Raw genomic sequence first — 20,214 nt, forward strand, 5'->3', positions numbered from 1 at the left:
GTGAAGTTAGTTGTTGATAAATGGAAGATATGTTTTGGGTTAACATGTGTTGTCTTTGGATTTTTGATGAATTTGAGTAAAATGGACTAAATTATGAAATTTGTAAATTGAAGGAGTAAAATGTGAAATAAATGAAATGTGTGGTCTAGTGTGAGTACTAGGAGAAATAAGCGAAGCATGAGTATATGCAAATTATGTGTATTTTGTGATTTTGTGAATTAGGGACTAAAGTGTCGAAATGTGAAAATGTGAGGGCTAGTTTGGAAAATGCCCTAACTATGTGTCTATAGATTGTTTTGAATAATCTAGTGAATAAAAGGGTTAATTTTGAATACGTATAGATCAAGAAAAGAGGAATTCGGATTTAGACCGAGGGAAGTCGAAGGTTATTGAGTAAACAATACGAGTCGACAACTTCAAGTACGAGGTAAGTTCGTACGTAAAATATGATGTTATAATATATTTTGATGATTCGATTGTACATGGATTGTATACATATTTGGTTGGATGAATACGATGATAAATCAATTGTATTTGGCACTAAGTGTGCGATTTAAAAATAGCTTCGGCTATATAAGGCACTAAGTGTGTGATACTGAGATAGCTTCAGTTAATCGAGATGGCACTAAGTGTGCGGAATCGTTCTAGCTTCGGCTAAACCTTAAAGCACTGAGTGTGTGGATGTTCAAGCATGAATAATCTTCTGAAAGTCTTAAAATATCTGAACAAGAGGTGAGAATGAAAATGAATAAATACGGGAAGGTTTAGGTATGTGTGATACCTATGTGATAGATGATGTTATACATATGAAGTTCATTGAATTGGTATAAACATATGAATTGTGTTGGCATAGAATTGATAGATGAATTGAGAATTAATAAGTACTCATGTGTTGATGTTTTATATTTTATAATCTGTTGATGATTTTTTTGGTACGAGCTTACTAAGCTTTTGAAAGCTTACTCTGTATATGTTTGCATTGTTTTTATAGATATCAAAGCTACAGTGAGCTCGGGGATTGTCAAGGATCGTCACCACACTATTGAATCTCATTTTGGTACCTTTTGAGAATGTATATAGTAAAGTATGTCATGTATAGGCTAGAATTACTCTAGATAGGTTTTGTAATATTTATATTAATCCATGTGATATGGTTTGGTATGGTTGTGGAGATGTCATGGTTTTGGTATAAGAAATGTTATGCAAGATGTTCTATTTGATGTGTTCATGAATGGTTAAGAGAAATTTTAAGTTTGGCAAGTTTTGGTATGAGATTTGGTCATAAGTTTAGAGATTATGAGACCATATGATTTGATATGATTTGGTCTTATGTTTTGGCATAATTGAGTTGAATTTATGAGTATGTAATTGGTTGATAATGTTATGTCATCAATATTGTATGGTTTGCTATAGAAATTGGCTGAATTGTTATGTAAATATGTTTGGTTTGGTGTTTGTAGGTTTGATTAATTGGGGTGGCAAGTTGGCTATTCAAAGGACCTTTGTTTTGTCCATACGGGCAGGGACACAGGCGTGTGTCTCAGTCGTATGCGACACACGGCTATGTTCCACTGCTGTATGTCCCCTGGGGTACCTTACAATTGTAAGTCAGGCTCGAGCATGGCCAAGGCATACGGGCGTGTGGCTAGCCGGATGGCCGAAGTCAGATTTGACCACGGCCAAGGCACACGAGTGTGTCTTGTGGCCATGTGAGCAAGTCAGTAGGTATGCTCTATTCTAACACGGCTTAGACACATGGGCGTGTCTAATGGCGTGTAAGACACGCAGCCTGTTCACACGGGTGTATGATCTGTACTTCTTTGAAAAATGTGTAAGTTTAGGAAAAATTCTGTATGTGTTCGGTTTAGTCCCGACCCCTTTCTAAAGCATGTTTAAGGTCTCGATGACCTATATAAGAGACTCTATATTGATGTTGATCTCTGATGCTTTGATGATTATGAAATGAAGTTAAATGTTCTGATTTGTCTGGTAATGCCTTTAACCCTAGTCTGATGATGGATACGGGTTAGGGGTGTTACATGGATAATGTTTAAATTGTGTAAACGACTCTACGAATGCATTCGATGATAGAAACGGAAGTTGTGAAATCCCGATTGAACTTTAGGAATATATTTGGATACTAGTGTCTTGTTATTAGAGGATTAGTTGAGTTAGCTTCGGGCCATGATATTTGCACTTCGGGTGCGAGTTATTCCGATTTGGCTTCGGGCCACGATATCAGATGATTTGGCTTCTGGCCATGATAATTGTTCTTCAGATAAGTTACCTTGATTTGGCTATGGGCCATGGTATAATTACTTATCGTATGAGACTACTAAGTATCCAATTTCTATTCCGAATGGTTTAATGGGTAAACGAATGATGTGGTTGGGAAAGAGGTTAGTACGAGGCGATACAGGTATGTACAGAACCTATTTGAGTATTAAATAGAGAAAGAGGTTAGTACGAGGCGATACAGGTATGTACAGAACCTATTTGAGTATTAAATAGAGAAAGTTCAATGAGATGGTAATTAATCATGTTTTAAAACATGAGAAACATTTGTAGTTAATGTGAAATTGGTTGATTTACATATATTTGATGAATTAAGTTATTTACATACGAGGTTACTAAGCTATGAAGCTTACTTCGTGTTATTTTTCTATCTTTTATGGTGAATCAAGGCTAGCTCGGATTTAAAAGTCGTCGGGAACATCGTCGCACTATCAGACATTTATTTGGTACTTTTGAGTTGTGTATGTTTGGTATATGGCATGTATAATAGGCTAGGTGTGGTATTTTGGTTGTGTTTATAGCTATGAGAGTTGGCTTGTAAATGGTGTTAATGTTGATGTGTGTTTGGCTAATAGAAATGGTTTATTTTGACATGTATGGTATGAACATGGTAAATTGAATTGTGGAGTTTAAATGCTTGAGAAATGCTTTGATGGAGAATGATTTTAAAAGTTGAGTTGATAAGTATTTGATTAGGTAATTGGCATTGAATTGAGAGTGAAATTGGTTGAAATGAATATTGTATGAATTGTGTATTTGGTTGATGTTTTTGGCTGCCTAATTTAACGATGAAATGGTACCATTTTGGTTGTTTAGGTAAGCATGAGTTGGGGTGGAAAATTGGCCTTGCAAATGGCCTATTTTTGTCCACACGGGCAGAGGCACGGGCATGTTTCTCGCCCGTGTGCAACACACGGTCATGTTACATGACCGTGTGTCCCTTGATGTTGTTATTAAAATAAATTCAGTATGCTCTACATGGTCTCACACACGGGCGTGTGACTGGCCGTGTGGTACAAGTCAGTATACCCCCTAATTGGCACACGGCCTAGCACACGAGCATGTGACTTGGCCGTGTTGCATAAGTCAGTATACCCTACAGTTTTGGCATGACCTAGTACACGGCCTGGCACATGGGCGTCTGTGGCCACTTCGAAGGGCACACGGGCTAAACACACGGGCGTGTGGTTGGCCGTGTGACCCAAGTTAGTATGTATGCCCTGTTTTCACATGGCCTGAGACACGAGCATGACTGGAGTTGTATGAGGCACACGGCCTATTCACACGGCCGTGTGACCCCTGTATGGTTGAAATTTTACTAAGTTTCCAAAAATTTTTGTATGATATTAGTTTAGTCCCGAACCACTTCTAAAGCATGTTTAAGGCCTCGTAGGCTTTTGTAAGGGATAATGTGATTGTATTGAATGATTTATGAGAACTAATGCTTTATGGTTGATAAATGTATGCTATACTTTGTGTATTGATCGATAATACCTCGTAACCCTACTCCAGTGACGGATACGGGTTAGGGGTGCTATAGTGAACTTAGTAGATATGATTTTGATAGTCAATTGCATGGTTTAGCTTGCTTTATTACTCTTCTACTTCCACAACTATTGAATGCACTGGATGTCATGCTTGTGAATGGTTTAGATGTGTTTTTAGAAGTTAAAATGATGTATGTTAATGCGATACTAAGTTGGTGTTGGAAAAAATCTGGTTCGAAAATAGTTTTCTTGCATAGCATAAAATAAAAATTTTGAAAACCGACCCGATTTGTAATATTTATAGCAATAAATACTAGACCGAAATTGTAACAGCCCGATTTTGGGCTTAGTCGGAACAATGGTTTTGAGACCCCTAATCTGAGGTCAGAGAAAGTATTTTATTATTATTTTAAAGTTATAACATGTTTATATTAGTGCATGAAAAAATTTGGTGAAGTAATTTTAGCGTTTGTGAGCTTAATCGCAAAAAAGGACTAAATCGCATATAGTTTAAAAGTCTTGAATTGATAGCTAAGGGTCTTAAATTGCCATAAAACTTAAATTGGGGGTCTTTAAAGGGTAAATAGACCCTTGGATAGGTGATGGCCTACCATAGGAGACAAAATATGGAGAAAGTCAAAATTTGGTAGAAATTTGGTAGCTTATTACCAAAATGAAATAAAATAAAGAAAAAGGGGTGTCATCTTTTTCTCACCTTCTTCACCACCTAAATTTACCAAAAAAATAGGGTTTAGAAGCTTTAAAAATTTCAGCCACTCTTTACCTTCACAAGTAAGTGATTTTGATAGTTTTTCTTGAAGATTTTTGTATTTTTGGACCCCTTGTAACATGAACTTTCAAAAGAGGGGACTATTTTGCAAAATGGTTGAAAGTTTAGGATCTTTCCATGATAGTAAACATGTTGTTTTCTGAAACATTATGAAGGAATATGAGTTATTTTTGTGAAATAAACAAGTTTTGTGAAGTAGTTTTCATGAAAACTCTAACTAGGGACCATTTTGCATAAGTTGAGAATTAGATGATAAATGTGAGAAATAATAGAAATTTTTGGTTACTATAAGATAAAAGGAGTTCAACTAGGCTTAAGATATGTGGAAATTCGATAAAAATCAAATTTCAGACTTAGGGGTAAAATGGTCATTTTACAAGAGTCTAGGGCAAAATGGTCATTTTTTTCCAATTTTATATTGTTGAGTATCTAGGTTAATAAAATGATTAAGCTTGTGAATTTTTATCATTTTATTTCAAGATTTTCAAAATTCGGGCCTAGACTAGGGAAAAATGAAGCAAGTGGATTAAGCCGAGCTAGTCGATTACATTTTGTAATCCTATTGAAATTAATACAACTACATTGATAATGTATGTGGTTGAATCGTATTGAAATTATTATAGCATGAATGGCTTGATTGTGGAAATGAGATAATGTGATAAGAATAGAGACAGTAAAATTCTCGAATGAACCTCAGGAAATAAATCGAATATTCATGCTATGACATTTGGGTCACTTGTGTGAGCTAGTGTAAGACATATCTGGGACATGTATTGGCCACATTATGAGAGCCAGTGTAAGACCATGTCTGGAACATGGCATTGGCATAGAGACGAGCGCTAGTGTAAGACATGTCTGGGACATGCATCGGTATCGAGACGTGAGCTAGTGTAAGACATGTCTGGGACATGCATTGGCTACGAGATGTGTCAGTGTAAGACCATGTTTGGGACATGGCATCGACATAGATATACTAGAGCTTGTGTAAGACCATGTCTGGGACATGATATCAGCATCTGACCCCATGATTGAGGCTAATAAGTATCTGATAAAGTCTCAAATGGTTCAACGGTGAAAGTATGATTTCAAGTTAACAAGGGAAGTATAACCGTGTTGTGAGTGGTACAGGTACCTATATGGTATGTATGAACTGTGAGCTCGATATATGCTATATGTGCTGTATTGGATAGTGATGAGTAAGTTGAATTTATGCTTTCTTTTGTATTATGAGCATGTCGATGAATGGTAGATTTATTGTTATATTTGATTGCATGCAACTTACTAAGCTTAATGCTTACTCCCTCTCCTTTCCATTTTCTTATAGTTCCGCCTAAATAGCTCGAGGATCATCAAACGTCGGAGGAATCGATCACACCATCAACCAAAGCATTGGTATAGTTGGTTTTATTATTTGAAATATGGCAATAGGACTTAGACTTTGATGTTTGTGTCTTGATAATGGGGCCAAATGTATTGGCTTGGGATGAGTCCCTTCATTTTTGAATTAAGCCTTGGAATAATCGCTAGGGCTCATGATTGATATATGCAAATAATGATATTTTTATGAATGAGATAATGCCTGGTGTGGCAGATTTTACCTTGTATTTTTTAATGGATGTTGTTATATTGTGTTTTAGGGTGACAAAGGGCTTGGAAGATAGCCCTATATTGTCCACAAGGGTAGACACACGGGTGTGTGTCTAACACACGGCCAACCCCATGGGTGTGTTGTCCAGCCGTGTGTCCTCTGTACGTAAAATTCGCAAGTCAGTATGCATGGTAGTAAACACACGGGCAGAGACACGACCGTGTGTCTCAGCCGTGTGGAGGACACGGCCTCTGGCCACGGGTGTGTGCCTCGACCGTGTGCCTTAAATTGGATCCTGACGTCAGAAACAAAATGTCAAGGTTTTTTAGACACGGGCGTGTCATGGCCGTGTGAGGGACACGGGCCATAGACACGGGCGTGTGTCAGGCAGTGTGAAAATCCCTGTAAGATCGAATTTAGAATTAAATTCACCAAGGTATGGGACACTGGCATGTCCCGAGATGCTTAGGTCGTGTGTGTCACACGGGCCATCAGTGTGGCCATGTCTTAGTGATCACACGGGCATGTTGCCATTCCACATGGGCGTGTGCCATGTTTCAAAGGCTATATTTTTTCTAAAGTTGGTTAAGTACCCGAGCTAGTCCCGAATGATTTTCTAATGGTCGTTTGAGGCCTCGTAGGCCCATGTTAGGAAATTTAGTCAAGGTTTGAAAAAGTTTTAAATTTGGTCACACCTTGATGATTCGAGAACGCTGGAATACATGTGTTTAAGTGTGGTAATGCCTCGCATCCCGTCCTAGCGTAGGACTTTGGTGTAGGGTGTTACAGAAATGTACCTGTGTTTTCGAATACACATATCCTTGTCATTCCTAGCTTTCAACCAAATGATCTTCTCCGTTATTCTCGTACCATGAATTGCTTCGAGTGTGGGTTCAAACAAATGTAATCAAAACACAAAATTAGAAATAATTTTCTTTTCTTTAGTGTGAAAATAAAAATTCTTTTCTCAAATAGAACTGACAGAATTGTTATTCCTAAAAATTATATTTAATAGTTGAGAATAAATTCTCTCTAATTTTTTAGTAGAGGAACAATATCTTCAAGTTGTGTAAATATTCCTACTAGTGACATCTATTTATAGGGAGAGAAGGTAGAACCTTTATTGAATTGTAGAAGCTTATTTCAACTAGAAAAACAAAATTCTAGTTCAACTAGGATGTAGGGGGTAAAAACCCTAGTTAAATATACTAGGGTTTGTCGTCCCCCATTATTACATAAAGGGCTTTTGGGCCTCTTCCATATCAGGTCAAATTACAAGTACTTCTTGGACTTTTCAACCTAATACTTTGTAATTTGATCCAATATTTTTCTATTTCCCAAAATAAACTTCAGTATTTATATTAAATAATTTTCTCATCTCAATTTTACCCCTGGTAAAATTATGATGATTTTACCCTTGATAAAATTTTCGAGAAAATATATTTAATATTTCACCATTCAACTTATTCACTATAATCATATGATTTATTTTCATTTTCGGGATCTAAAATAACTCAAAAACATAAAACCAATTTTCTGATCATTTTTGAGAATTCGTTGTTGATTTCTAAATGAATTCATTTCTCATTCTCATTTTCATTTTCATTTTGAGAAAACCACATTTATTTTCAAATGATTCATTTTCTCCATTTTCATTTTAGAGAAAACCATAATCTTTCCTGAATGTTTTCCGTTTATATTCATTCTCTTTATTTTGATTCAACATGCAATTCATTTCTGGTTTCAACAAGCTAGTGGAGGGATTGGTTGGACATATGAAATTGAGGCTCAAATGATTTATAATTAAGTTCCAGCTTTTCGCCTATTAAAACTTATTTAGTCAAGAAGTCATTCACTATAGTATCATGACTGAGCTCTCCCCAACGATATACCATTATGAAAACAACTCGATTAGTGCTCGTCCAATGACCTTGTCATAAGTGTGTTGCACTCATAGGATATCCTCAATCTCCTTGGGATAACATTCATTCTCCCAATATGATCTAATTTATCTTATGGAAACCATTGCATCTTCCTTCATGAAAAGTCAATTACTATCAAATAGTAATCAAGTCATTTATCACAAAGATGAACAACCCGTGACCATGTTTACTTTCATTAACCATGTAATGCAATGTGAGGATATCATTTACTTGAGGGCTATTATAACACTCCTTACCTGTGTCCGACTCCAGAATAGTGTACAAGGCATTATCGGACTTATTCGTTCACAAACACGTAAAAATCGGGCTACAAATTTTCTTTTAATTCAAAACTTTTCATACACATGCATAATGTCCCATACACAGGCCTACGAACCCTTAAACTTGCATTGAAAGTAGTAGGGACTAAAATGAGAACCTTAGCAAGTTTTGGGAAAACGTAGAAAATTTTTCCATGACACAGGGTCAACGCCCAGTGTGGAAACAGGGACACGCCCGTGTCCTCAAGCCGTGTAACTCTCTAACTATGACGTCAGTGAATATTTTGAACCACACGGCCAAGCCACACGCCCGTGTGCTAAGGCCGTGTCCCCCGTACAGTTGAGACACACGACAGTGTCTCGGCCTGTGTAAGCAACACTGAGGCTATTTTCCAATCCTTCATGTTACCCATAAACCCTTACAACCATTATAACATTAACATGTCCCCTTATAAGAAATGCATCTACTTATGAAATACCAAGTCTAGATTCTTTAATTCACATTCACAAGACTTGTCATTTTGATGATCACTTTTACCATTACACTATGGTTACCAACTTATCCATCAAGCAATCATGTTCAACCATTATCATTGTAACACCCCGAACCCGAGGCCGTCGCCGGAGTCGAACACGAGGTGTTAACAGACTTCAACCCACTTAAAAAAAAATTTTCCAGACAAGCTGCCAGTCTGCGTACTAGTCGCTAAAAAAAATCATATCTCGAGTTCTGAAACTCGAAATCCAGTTCCGTAAATTTTCCCTGAAAATAGACTCATATTCCCGTCTACACATTTTTTTCTAGAATTTTTGGTCGGAGCAATTAGTACATTTTATTAGTCAAAGTCTCCCATGTTACAGGGATCGACTACATTGACCTTTGTGCATTACGACTTGGATATCTCCCTGCACAGAGTTTCAACACTGGTGCCGTTTGTTTCTATAGAAACTAGACTCAGAGAGGAATATATACATATATGGTATGGCTCCTAATTATCTCTGGTTGATTTATAATGAATTTCCAAAGTCGGAACAGGGAATCCACAAACCGTTCTGGCCCTGTCTCACGAGAACCTGAATATCTCTTAACATACTCTCCATATGATCTTTTCGTTGCTTCTATATGAAAATAGACTCATCGAGCTTCGAATACATAATTTATTCATCAATTAATTCCACTCCTACTATTTTTTAGTGATTTTTCAATCTCATGTCACTGCTGCTGCCAGCATCTGTTACGAAAGTAACTAGGTCCATTTCATGCCTACTCCTTGATCCAACTCAATCGAACATTCATGCCATTTTCGCATGGCTTAAAGTTTACATACTAAAGTTCAAACACAACATAATAGCCTATACATGCCGAAATATTCTCCTAAGCTGACTAAGAAGAAAGTACCAAAACTTGCTATCCGGTGTGATGACTTCGATGACGGCCCGACCACGCAAAAAGAGATGTGTCCAAGAAACCTAGAATAGGTGACAAGGAAACACCGAGTGAGTTTATAACTCAGTAAGTCATAAGCTATGCACTACCATCCATCAATAACATTATCACAAGAGAAAACAAAATGGAACGAGGCTAATTACTCCATCCATTCCGAACCATACCATAGTTCCTCCGACCTATCAGTTTAATTTCATACCAATTTATGCATTCACAATCCACATACTCATCAATAGGATATTCGAGGCATTTTCATAAATCATTTTATTTTCGTTACAAACATACAACTAAACGGCCTTTCACCCATTCTACGATAAATTTCATGTACGTGACTTCAAGTATATTTGTCACATAGGTTCAAACTTACCAAGCTCAACACCAAGTATAGACATAGCACCTATTAGCCATGAACTCAAGACACTTACCCGATCCGCTGTCCGTGATCGACTCAATAGCGTCGCACACTTAGTGTCCATAATGATTCAAGAATATATATTAAGTCCGCACACTCAGTGCTATATAATCAACTCGCACACTTAGTGCTACATAATCAAACTCGCACACTTAGTGCTACATAGTCAACTCGCACACTTAGTGCTACATAGTCAAACTCGCACACTTAGTGCTACATAGTCAATTCGCACACTTAGTGCTGCACAATTTAAACCCGCACACGTAGCGCCAATCTCGTGGTCATAAATGTTTATACTCGCACATTTAGTGCCGAGATCAACAACTCAATACATCTCACCTCTTTTCTTTTCATTCAACACTTTCATCATCACATACGTACATGCATATATATATTTATTCATTCCATTCAGCATCATTACATAAACGTTATGACCATTTGAATTAATACCAACTATATGCTTAATGACTTACCTCGTGTTGGGTAAGACGGTTCCAACTCGGCTACTCGATGACCTTTTCTTTGCCTTTGCTCGATTCACCTCCTTTAACTCCTTGAGCTTAATCAATAATTTAACTAGTTTAACCACCTTGCTAAATATTTACAATCCAATTTCACATGTATATGTATGTTAGTATATTCGGCTAATAACCTCATGCAACTACCATATCATCAAAAATCTAATCACACATGCACATGCATTAGGTAAGTTACCTTTGCTAATTTTAAACCCAACATCACACAAGCTCTCAAGTGATGGCCGAATGCTTCTTTTGTTACCCAACTAATCATTCGACAATTTCATCCCCTTTACCACCCTTTTATGCCTAATTATCTAAATCAAGATAAGATCATCAACATGCCTAACCATAGCCGAATGTGCAACATTAATCTATCACCTCTATCTCTTAAATACTATCAAGTTCATTTACTTCTAATTTCTTAAGTTCAACATCTTAATGCCCATTATAGCCACTCTCATAATCTAAATTTAAAAATCAGCAACACCCACATTTCAACTATCTTAGCCGAATAATCCTCAACACTTAGACTAAAGTATGCACATTAAACTTAATACAACTTTCATTATTCCTTTCACCCTCAAACATAATTTATAAATCTTGCCCTTCCTTCCATGTTTCGGTCAATTATTCAAATTACCTCATAACATGAACATTCTTTTCAACTAATCTAGCATGACTCATTCGGCCTTAACAAAGAACCACTTTTCATACAAGGACAAAAATAAATCAAATGAACCTCCTATTTAAACCCCATTCTATCTTCTACTTACTCAATAATACATGTTTCTTAGTTCATATTCATCTATAACCATTTCAAATCACATACTACAAAACATCATCAATTTGGCATATAAGAACATAACCAAAGGTTTCTTGCAACACAACTCAAAAATCAACACATGGGTCATGTTATGAGCATCAAAACAACTCAACTTCACAAAAAAAATGCCAAAAGAACCACATGATATCATACCTTAATCTATAAACTCACTTGGCCGAATGTCCTAGCTTCCATTTTTCTTTTCTTTTCCTTATGGTTTCGACAAGATGATAGAAAAGATGATGGAACTTTGTTTTTATCACCACTTACTAATATAAATTTATTATACATAATTCCCACCAAATATAAAAAAAATGAAGACAAGGGAACACCATAATGCATGCGTATGTTGGCCGGCCATTCACATTAAAAAATGGTCTATTTGACATGCAAGTCCACTCTTTTTGGTACATGCACTAATAGACCATTTTAAATTGGACTATCATATTTTCACCATGTCTCAAATCGATCCCTATTAACAATTTCTCATGCAATTGGTAAAATTAGGGAATGAAACTTCCACATACTCATGTTCACACATAATAAGCATAGAATATAGCAATTAATTATTTTACGACTCGGTCTTGTGGTCCCGAAACCACTTTCCGACTAGGGTCACATTAGGGCTGTCACAACTCTCCCCCACTTAAGAAATTTTCGTCCTCGAAAAGCTTACCAGTAAATAGGTTTGGGTATCGTTCTTTCATCGAACTCTCGTTTTCCCAAGTAGCTTCCTCGATCCCGTGTTTGAGCCATAACACCTTTACTAACGGAACCCTTTTGTTCCGCAACTCCTTCACTTCACGAGCTAGGATACACATCGGCTCTTCTTCATAACTCATATCGGCTTGAATTTCAACCTCCGACAGACTAATTATGTGCGAAGGATCAGATCTATAGCGTCGAAGCATCGAAACATGAAAGACATCGTGTATCCTTTCAAGTTCAGGGGGCAAAATCAATCTATATGCAACCGGACCAACTCGTTCGGAGATTTCGTACGGCCCAATGAATCTCGGGCTCCACTTGCCCTTACGGCCAAACCTGAGTACCTTTTTCCAAGGCGAAACTTTAAGGAACACTTTATCTCCCACCTGATATTCAATGTCCTTTCGTTTCAAGTCCGCATACGATTTCTGACGATCTGTGGCTGCCTTCAGACTTTCACGGATTACCTTTACTTTCTGTTCGGCATCTTTAATCAAATCAACTCCGAAAATTTTACTTTCACCGAGCTCGGTCCAAAACAATGGTGTACGGCATTTACGACCGTACAAAGCCTCGTAAGGTGCCATCTTAATACTTGATTGAAAACTATTGTTGTAAGCGAATTCAATCAAAGATAAATACCGTTCCCATGAACCACTAAACTCGAGGATGCAACATCTCAACATATCCTCAAGTATCTGAATCATCCGCTCGGATTGACCATCGGTTTGTGGATGAAAAGCGGTGCTAAAATGCAGCTTGGTACCCAACGCTTCTTGCAATTTCTTCCAAAATTGCGAGGTGAATCTCGGATCTCTATCCGACACGATAGAAATAGGTACTCCATGTAATCTCACAATCTGAGAAACATACAATTCGGCTAGTTTATCCAATGAAAAATCCGTACGCACAGGGATAAAGTGAGCCGACTTAGTCAGTCTATCAACAACAACCCAAATCGCATCCTTCTTACTTGTTGACAATGGTAGTCCGGACACAAAGTCCATTGTGACTCGATCCCATTTCCACTCGGGTATCATGATCGGCTGAAGTAATCCTGAAGGCAGTTGATGTTCCGCTTTCACTTGTTGACATATTAAACATCTCGAAACAAAGTCGGAGATGTCCCGTTTCATACCATGCCACCAAAACCGTCGTTTCAAATCGTTGTACATTTTCGTACTCCCCGGGTGAATTGACATTCGGCTACAATGAGCTTCGTTCAGAATCATCGAAATGAGTTCTGAATTTCTTGGAACACACAACCGACTTCTGAACCTCAAACAATCGTCATCATCAATTTGAAATTCGGATTCCATATTCGGAATAAATTCAGCCCGTTTTGCGACCAATTCATCGTCGACTTTCTGAGCTTCACTAATTTGATGAATCAATGATGGTTTGGCCTTTAATTCAGCTACTAACACATTGTCGGGTAGAACAGACAAGTGCACATTCATCGCTCGTAAAGCAAACAGCGATTTTCGGCTTAAGGTGTCCGCAACCACATTAGCCTTTCCCGGGTGGTAATCAATGACAAGCTCGTAATCTTTCAACAACTCAAGCCAACGTCTTTGTTGCAGATTTAAGTCTCTTTGAGTCATCAAATATTTGAGACTTTGGTGATCCGAAAATACATGTAACACCCCGAACCCGAGACCGACACCGGAGTCGGACACGAGATGTTAACAAACTTTGAAAAATTTTTCCAGACACTGCCCAGTCTGAGTACTAGTCGCTTCAAAAATCATATCTTGAGTTTCACAACTCAAAAATCAGTTTTGTGATTTTTCCCTGAAACTAAACTCATGTCCCCACCTATGGATTTTTTTTTAGAATTTTTGGTCGGGCCAACTAGTACAGTTTATTAGTCAAAGTCTCCCATGTTACAGGGGTCGACTACACTGACCTTTTCCCATTACGACTGGGATATCTCTCTGCACAGAGCTTCAATACTGATGCCGTTTGTTTCTATGGAAACTAGACTCAGAGAGGAATCCATACATATATGGTATGACCCCTAATTATCTCTGGTCAATTTATAGTGAATTTCCAAAGGCGGAACAGTGAATCCAGAAACTGTTCTGGCCCTGTTCCACAAGAACCCGAATATCTCTTTCTGTACTGTTCCTATAATTGTTTCGTTACTTCCATATGAAAGTAGATTCATCAAGGTTCGATTACATAATTTATTCACTATTTAATTACACTCCTACGAATTCTTGTGATTTTTCCAATCCACACCACTGCTGCTACCAGCTTCTGTTTTCAAAGTGAACCTTACCTAATTTGGGGTTTCATGGACCAACTAGGGCCTTGTCATACATAAGCCCACATATGATCATACTTAGCCATTCTAGTGGCTGATCATTTGCTCAACACTTCCATTCCAACATAGTTACATCATGAAACCATCTATACATTCATAAATACGAATGGTCTAATGCCATACTCCACTTCTACAAGCCATCTTCGCATGGCTGTACACTTATACATTTCATAAAGTACTCGAAAGACAACAATGGGTAGTCCTATACATGCCATAACAAAATTCAACCAAAATAGTACCCAAAAGAGCCTTTGATAGTGTGGGCGACTTCGACTTCAAGATCCCGAGTCCGATAGCTGGAGAACCAAAAATCTATAAAACAGAGGAGCAATGTAACGAGTAGCAATTTATGCTTAGTAAGTTTGAGCAAGGAATTCCAGCATGCACAAAGAATAGCACACATTTAGCTAAACGGAATATTTCATAATACGCAATTTACCGATATCAAACTTGCTTCACAACATTAACAACCATTATGCACATACACAATAAACTAACTTGGCCGAAGGCCGGTAGCTCGTTTATCAACTGAGCGAACATTTATTTGTAAGGGCTCGATTAAATTCAACACATACGTAACATATCCCCATATTGGGATGTTTTTCGAGTATTCGCTGGAATTTTACAGCAAGCTCATTCATTACCAAATCATGTACCTTCGGGATTTAACCGGATATAGCTCCTCGTTCAAATGCCTTCGGGACATAGCCCGGTTTTAGTAACTCACACAATGCCTTCGGGACATAACCCGGATTTAACAACTCGCACGAATGCCTTCGGGACTTAACCCGGATTTAATAACTCGCACGAATGCCTTCGGGACTTAACCCGGATTTAGTTCTCGCACAAAGGCCTTCGGATCTTAATCCGGATATATTCACTTAGCACAAAGCCTTCGGGACTTAGCCCGGACAGCATTCAATTAATCATGCACATCTAACAATAATTCATAGCACATTCATATTTCATTTTCGTTTACGAAACTCAAACACAAGGCACATATTGTCCTTGCACATTCGGCTCAATAGCCACACATAGAGCATGATTTAATCACATCGAAATTTAAGCTCTCTTACTCAAGAACTTACCTCGGGTGTTGTCGAACGATTCCACTAGCTATTCAACCACTTTTTCCTTCCCTTTATCGGTTTTATTTCCCCTTTGCTCTTGAGCTTAATCAAACAAATAAATTGATTTCATCATTTTAGGCATCAAAAGATGAACACAAGGCACTTAGCCCATATTTATACATTAGACATTAAAGTCTCATACATGCAAAAATCATGCATCAACACCACATATTAGCTAATTTCTTGCCCTTGACCGAATATGCATGTCCATTTTTGGGGTCGATTTCAACACTTAATACACACATGTACACACTAGTAAAGCATCCTCCCCCTTTTCATCAATTTAACACATGCATTGCTCATTAACATGCAAAGTTACATTCGGCCTTAGCACACATCTTGCTAGCCGATTCTTCTCCATTTAGCAACCAATGCACATATGTGCTCACACAACAAAAAATGCTAAAAAGGAGGTTCAAGAATCATCAAGCCATCATCACATGCATCATTAACAAGCTTCATATTTTGCATGCAATGGCATTAACACAACCTCCACCTAGGCCGAATCTTAACTCATCCTCATGCCTCATCACCACAACATCAAACATCAACCAAGAATGATTCATCCATGGTCAAGTGCCATTTCCATCACATAGCAAGATTTAGACCATGGGTTAGGTAGAACTCAAGCTAACAACTAAAACATGCATGCCTCTCATGGAACATCATCAAAAATACCTTAGCCTAGCTACATGCATGGCCGAATCTCTTCACCTTTCTTCTTCTTTCCTCCTTAAAATTTTTGGCCAAGGATGAACCAAAGGATGAGAAAATTTTCCTTTGTTTTTCTTTCTAGTTTTTGGCAAGCATGAAGATGAGAAAAGGATGAACAAAATTCCCCCTTTCTCTTGTTTAGCTCACGGCAATGGGGGACAAACACCACACACACATTTTTTTTTCTTTTGTTTTCCATTTCTTTATTACCCATACTCCTTATTTTATTCTTCCACTAACAAAACATGTTTCATGACATGTTTTGCCCATCCTTCCTTGTCATGGCCGGCCACTACTCATTAGGGGGGGAATTTGACATGCAAGTCCCCCCTTTGTCCACATGCACTAGTAGGTCCTCACACATTGACCTATCACATTTTAGAATTTTCTCACATAAGTCCTATTGACTAAATTCACATGAAATCAACCAAATTGAAGCTTGAAATTTTCACACATTCATAATTACATATTCTACACAATAAGTATCACATTCAAACATTTCGGTGACTCGGTTTAGCGGTCCCGAAACCACTTCCCGACTAGGGTCAACTTTGGGCTGTCACAACTCTCCCCCACTTAAGAAATTTTCGTCCCCGAAAATCTTACCGGTAAATAGGTTTGGGTATCGTTCTTTCATCGAGCTCTCGGTCTCCCAAGTAGCTTCCTCGATCCCGAGTTTGAGCCATAACACCTTTACTAGCGGACCTCTTTTGTTTCGCAACTCCTTCACTTCACGAGCTAGGATACGCATCGGTTCTTCTTCATAGCTCATGTCGACTTGAATTTCAACCTCCGATGGGCTAATTATGTGCGATGGATCAGATCGATAGCGTCGAAGCATCGAAACATGAAAGACGTCATGAATCTTTTCAAGCTCCGGGGGCAAAATCAATCTATACGCAACCGGACCAACTCGTTCGGAGATTTCGTACGGCCCAATGAATCTTGGGCTCAACTTGCCCTTACGGCCGAACCTGAGTATCTTTTTTCCAAGGTGAAACCTTAAGGAACACTTTGTCTCCCACCTGATACTCGATGTCTTTTCGTTTCAAATCTGCGTACGATTTCTGACGATCCGTGGATACCTTCAGACTTTCACGGATTACCTTTACTTTCTGTTCAGCACCTCTAATCAAATCAACTCCGAAAATTTTGCTTTCACCGAGCTCGGTCCAAAACAATGGTGTACGGCATTTACGACCGTACAAAGCCTCATAAGGTGCCATCTTAATACTTGATTGAAAACTATTGTTGTAAGCGAATTCAATCAAAGGTAAATACCGTTCCCATCAACTACTGAACTCGAGGATGCAACATCTCAACATATCCTCAAGTATCTGAATTATCCGCTCGGATTGACCATCGGTTTGGGGGTGAAAAGCAGTGCTAAAATGCAGCTTAGTACCCAGAGCTTCTTGCAATTTCTTCCAAAATCGTGAGGTGAATCTCGGATCTCTATCCGACACGATAGAAATAGGTACCCCGTGTAATCTCACAATTTGATAAACGTACAATTCAGCTAGTTTATCCAATGAAAAATCCGTACGTATGGGGATGAAATGAGCCGACTTAGTCAGTCTATCAACAATAACCCATATCGCAACCCTCTTACTTGCTAACAAGGGCAGTCCGGACACAAAGTCCATTGTGACTCGATCCCATTTCCACTCGGGTATCATGATCGGCTGGAGTAATCCTGAAAGCACTTGATGTTCCGCTTTCACTTGTTGACATATTAAACATCTCGAAACAAAGTCGGAGATGTCCCGTTTCATACCATGCCACCAAAATTGACGTTTCAAATCGTTGTACATTTTCGTACTCCCCGGGTGAATTGACATTCGGCTACAATGGGCTTCGTTCAGAATCATCGAAATGAGTTCCGAATTCCTTGGAACACACAAACGATTTCTGATCCTCAAACAATCATCATCATCAATTTGAAACTTCGATTCCTCGTTCGGAAAACACTTAGCCCGTTTTGCAACCAATTCATCATCGACTTTCTGAGCTTCACGAATTTGGTGAGTCAATAATGGTTTAGCTTTTAATTCAGCTACTAACACACTGTCTGGTAGAACAGACAAATGCACGTTCATCGCTCGTAAAGCAAACAATGACTTCCGGCTTAAGGCGTCCGCAACCACGTTAGCCTTTCCCGGGTGGTAATCAATGACAAGCTCGTAATCTTTCAACAACTCAAGCCAACGTCTTTGTCACAGATTCAAGTCTCGTTGAGTCATCAAATATTTGAGACTTTTGTGATCCGAAAATACATGGCACTTCTCACCAAACAGATAATGTCGCCATATTTTTAAAGCAAACACGATGGCAGCTAGTTCGAGATCATGGGTCGGATAATTCCTCTCGTGTGGCTTCAATTGTCTCGACGCATAGGCCACGACTCGACCTTCTTGCATCAATACGCAACCCAACCCAAGTAGGGATGCGTCACTATAAATGAAAAACTCTTTACCTGATTCGGGTTGCACCAAAATTGGAGCTTCAGTCAAATGAGTTTTCAGTTGGTTGAAACTTTTCTGACATTTCTCCGTCCACTCGAACTTAACATCCTTTTGAAGTAGCTTCGTCATTGGTGTGGCTATCATCGAGAAACCTTTCACAAATCGTCGGTAATAACCGGCGAGCCCCAAAAAGCTCCGAACTTCAGTAATATTTCTCGGAGGTTTCCAGTCAAGTATGGCTGAAATTTTGTTCGGGTCAACTCGAATACCCGACGCGGATACCACATGACCCAAGAAGCTAACCACTCTTAACCAGAACTCACACTTACTAAACTTAGCATATAACTGCTTATCCCGCAAAATTTGCAGCACTAGCCTCAGATGCCCAGCATGTTCGGTCTCATCTCTTGAATAGACCAAAATGTCATCAATGAACACAACTACGAACTGATCCAAATACGGTCTGAAGATCCGTTTCATCAAATCCATAAATACCGCAGGGGCATTAGTGAGCCCAAACGGCATCACTGAGAATTCGTAGTGACCATATCTCGTTCTGAAGGCAGTTTTGGGAATATCTGGATCTCGAATTCGCAACTGATAATAGCCCGATCTCAAATCTATTTTTGAGAACACTGAGGCTCCCTTCAGTTGGTCGAACAAATCATCGATGCACGGCAACGGATATTTGTTCTTTATCGTCACTTTATTCAGCTGACGATAGTCAATGCACAACCTCATGGTTCCGTCCTTCTTTTTCACGAACAATACTGGTGCACCCCAAGGTGAGAAACTTGGTCGAGCGAAACCTCTATCCTTCAGTTCTTGCAACTGAGCTTTCAACTCCTTTAACTCAGTTGGTGCCATACGATACGGAGCTATCGAAATCGGCGTAGTCCCAGGTACAAGCTCAATACCAAACTCTACCTCCCGAACAGGTGGTAAACCCGGTAATTCTTCCAGAAAAACATCCGGGTATTCACAAACCACCGGCACAGATTCGGGTTTCTTTTCTAATTCTTTGTCATCAAGCACATATGCAAGGTATGCTTCGCACCCTTTTCTTACATATTTCTGTGCCAACATTGCTGATATTACAGCTGGCATCCCCTCCAAGTTCGCAGACTCAATTCGGACTACTTCGTTATTTGCGCACCTCAAATCAATAGTCTTGCTCTTGCAATTCACAATCGCATCATGCGCGGTCAACCAATCCAACCCAAGGATAACATCAAATTCATCAAACGGCAAAAGCATCAAGTCCGCTGGAAAACAGGAACCTCGAATTTCCAGGGGACATTT

General features: G+C 38.7%; 1 pseudogene; it reads right to left on the reverse strand.

The window, feature by feature from the left end:
* Nucleotides 1–12,252: 12,252 nt before the first annotated feature.
* Nucleotides 12,253–19,908, reverse strand: LOC121205990 (uncharacterized; annotated as a pseudogene).
* Nucleotides 19,909–20,214: the final 306 nt, after the last annotated feature.

This window comes from Gossypium hirsutum, chromosome A09 (genome assembly GCF_007990345.1).
Source record: "Gossypium hirsutum isolate 1008001.06 chromosome A09, Gossypium_hirsutum_v2.1, whole genome shotgun sequence".
Classification (NCBI taxonomy): Eukaryota; Viridiplantae; Streptophyta; class Magnoliopsida; order Malvales; family Malvaceae; genus Gossypium; species Gossypium hirsutum.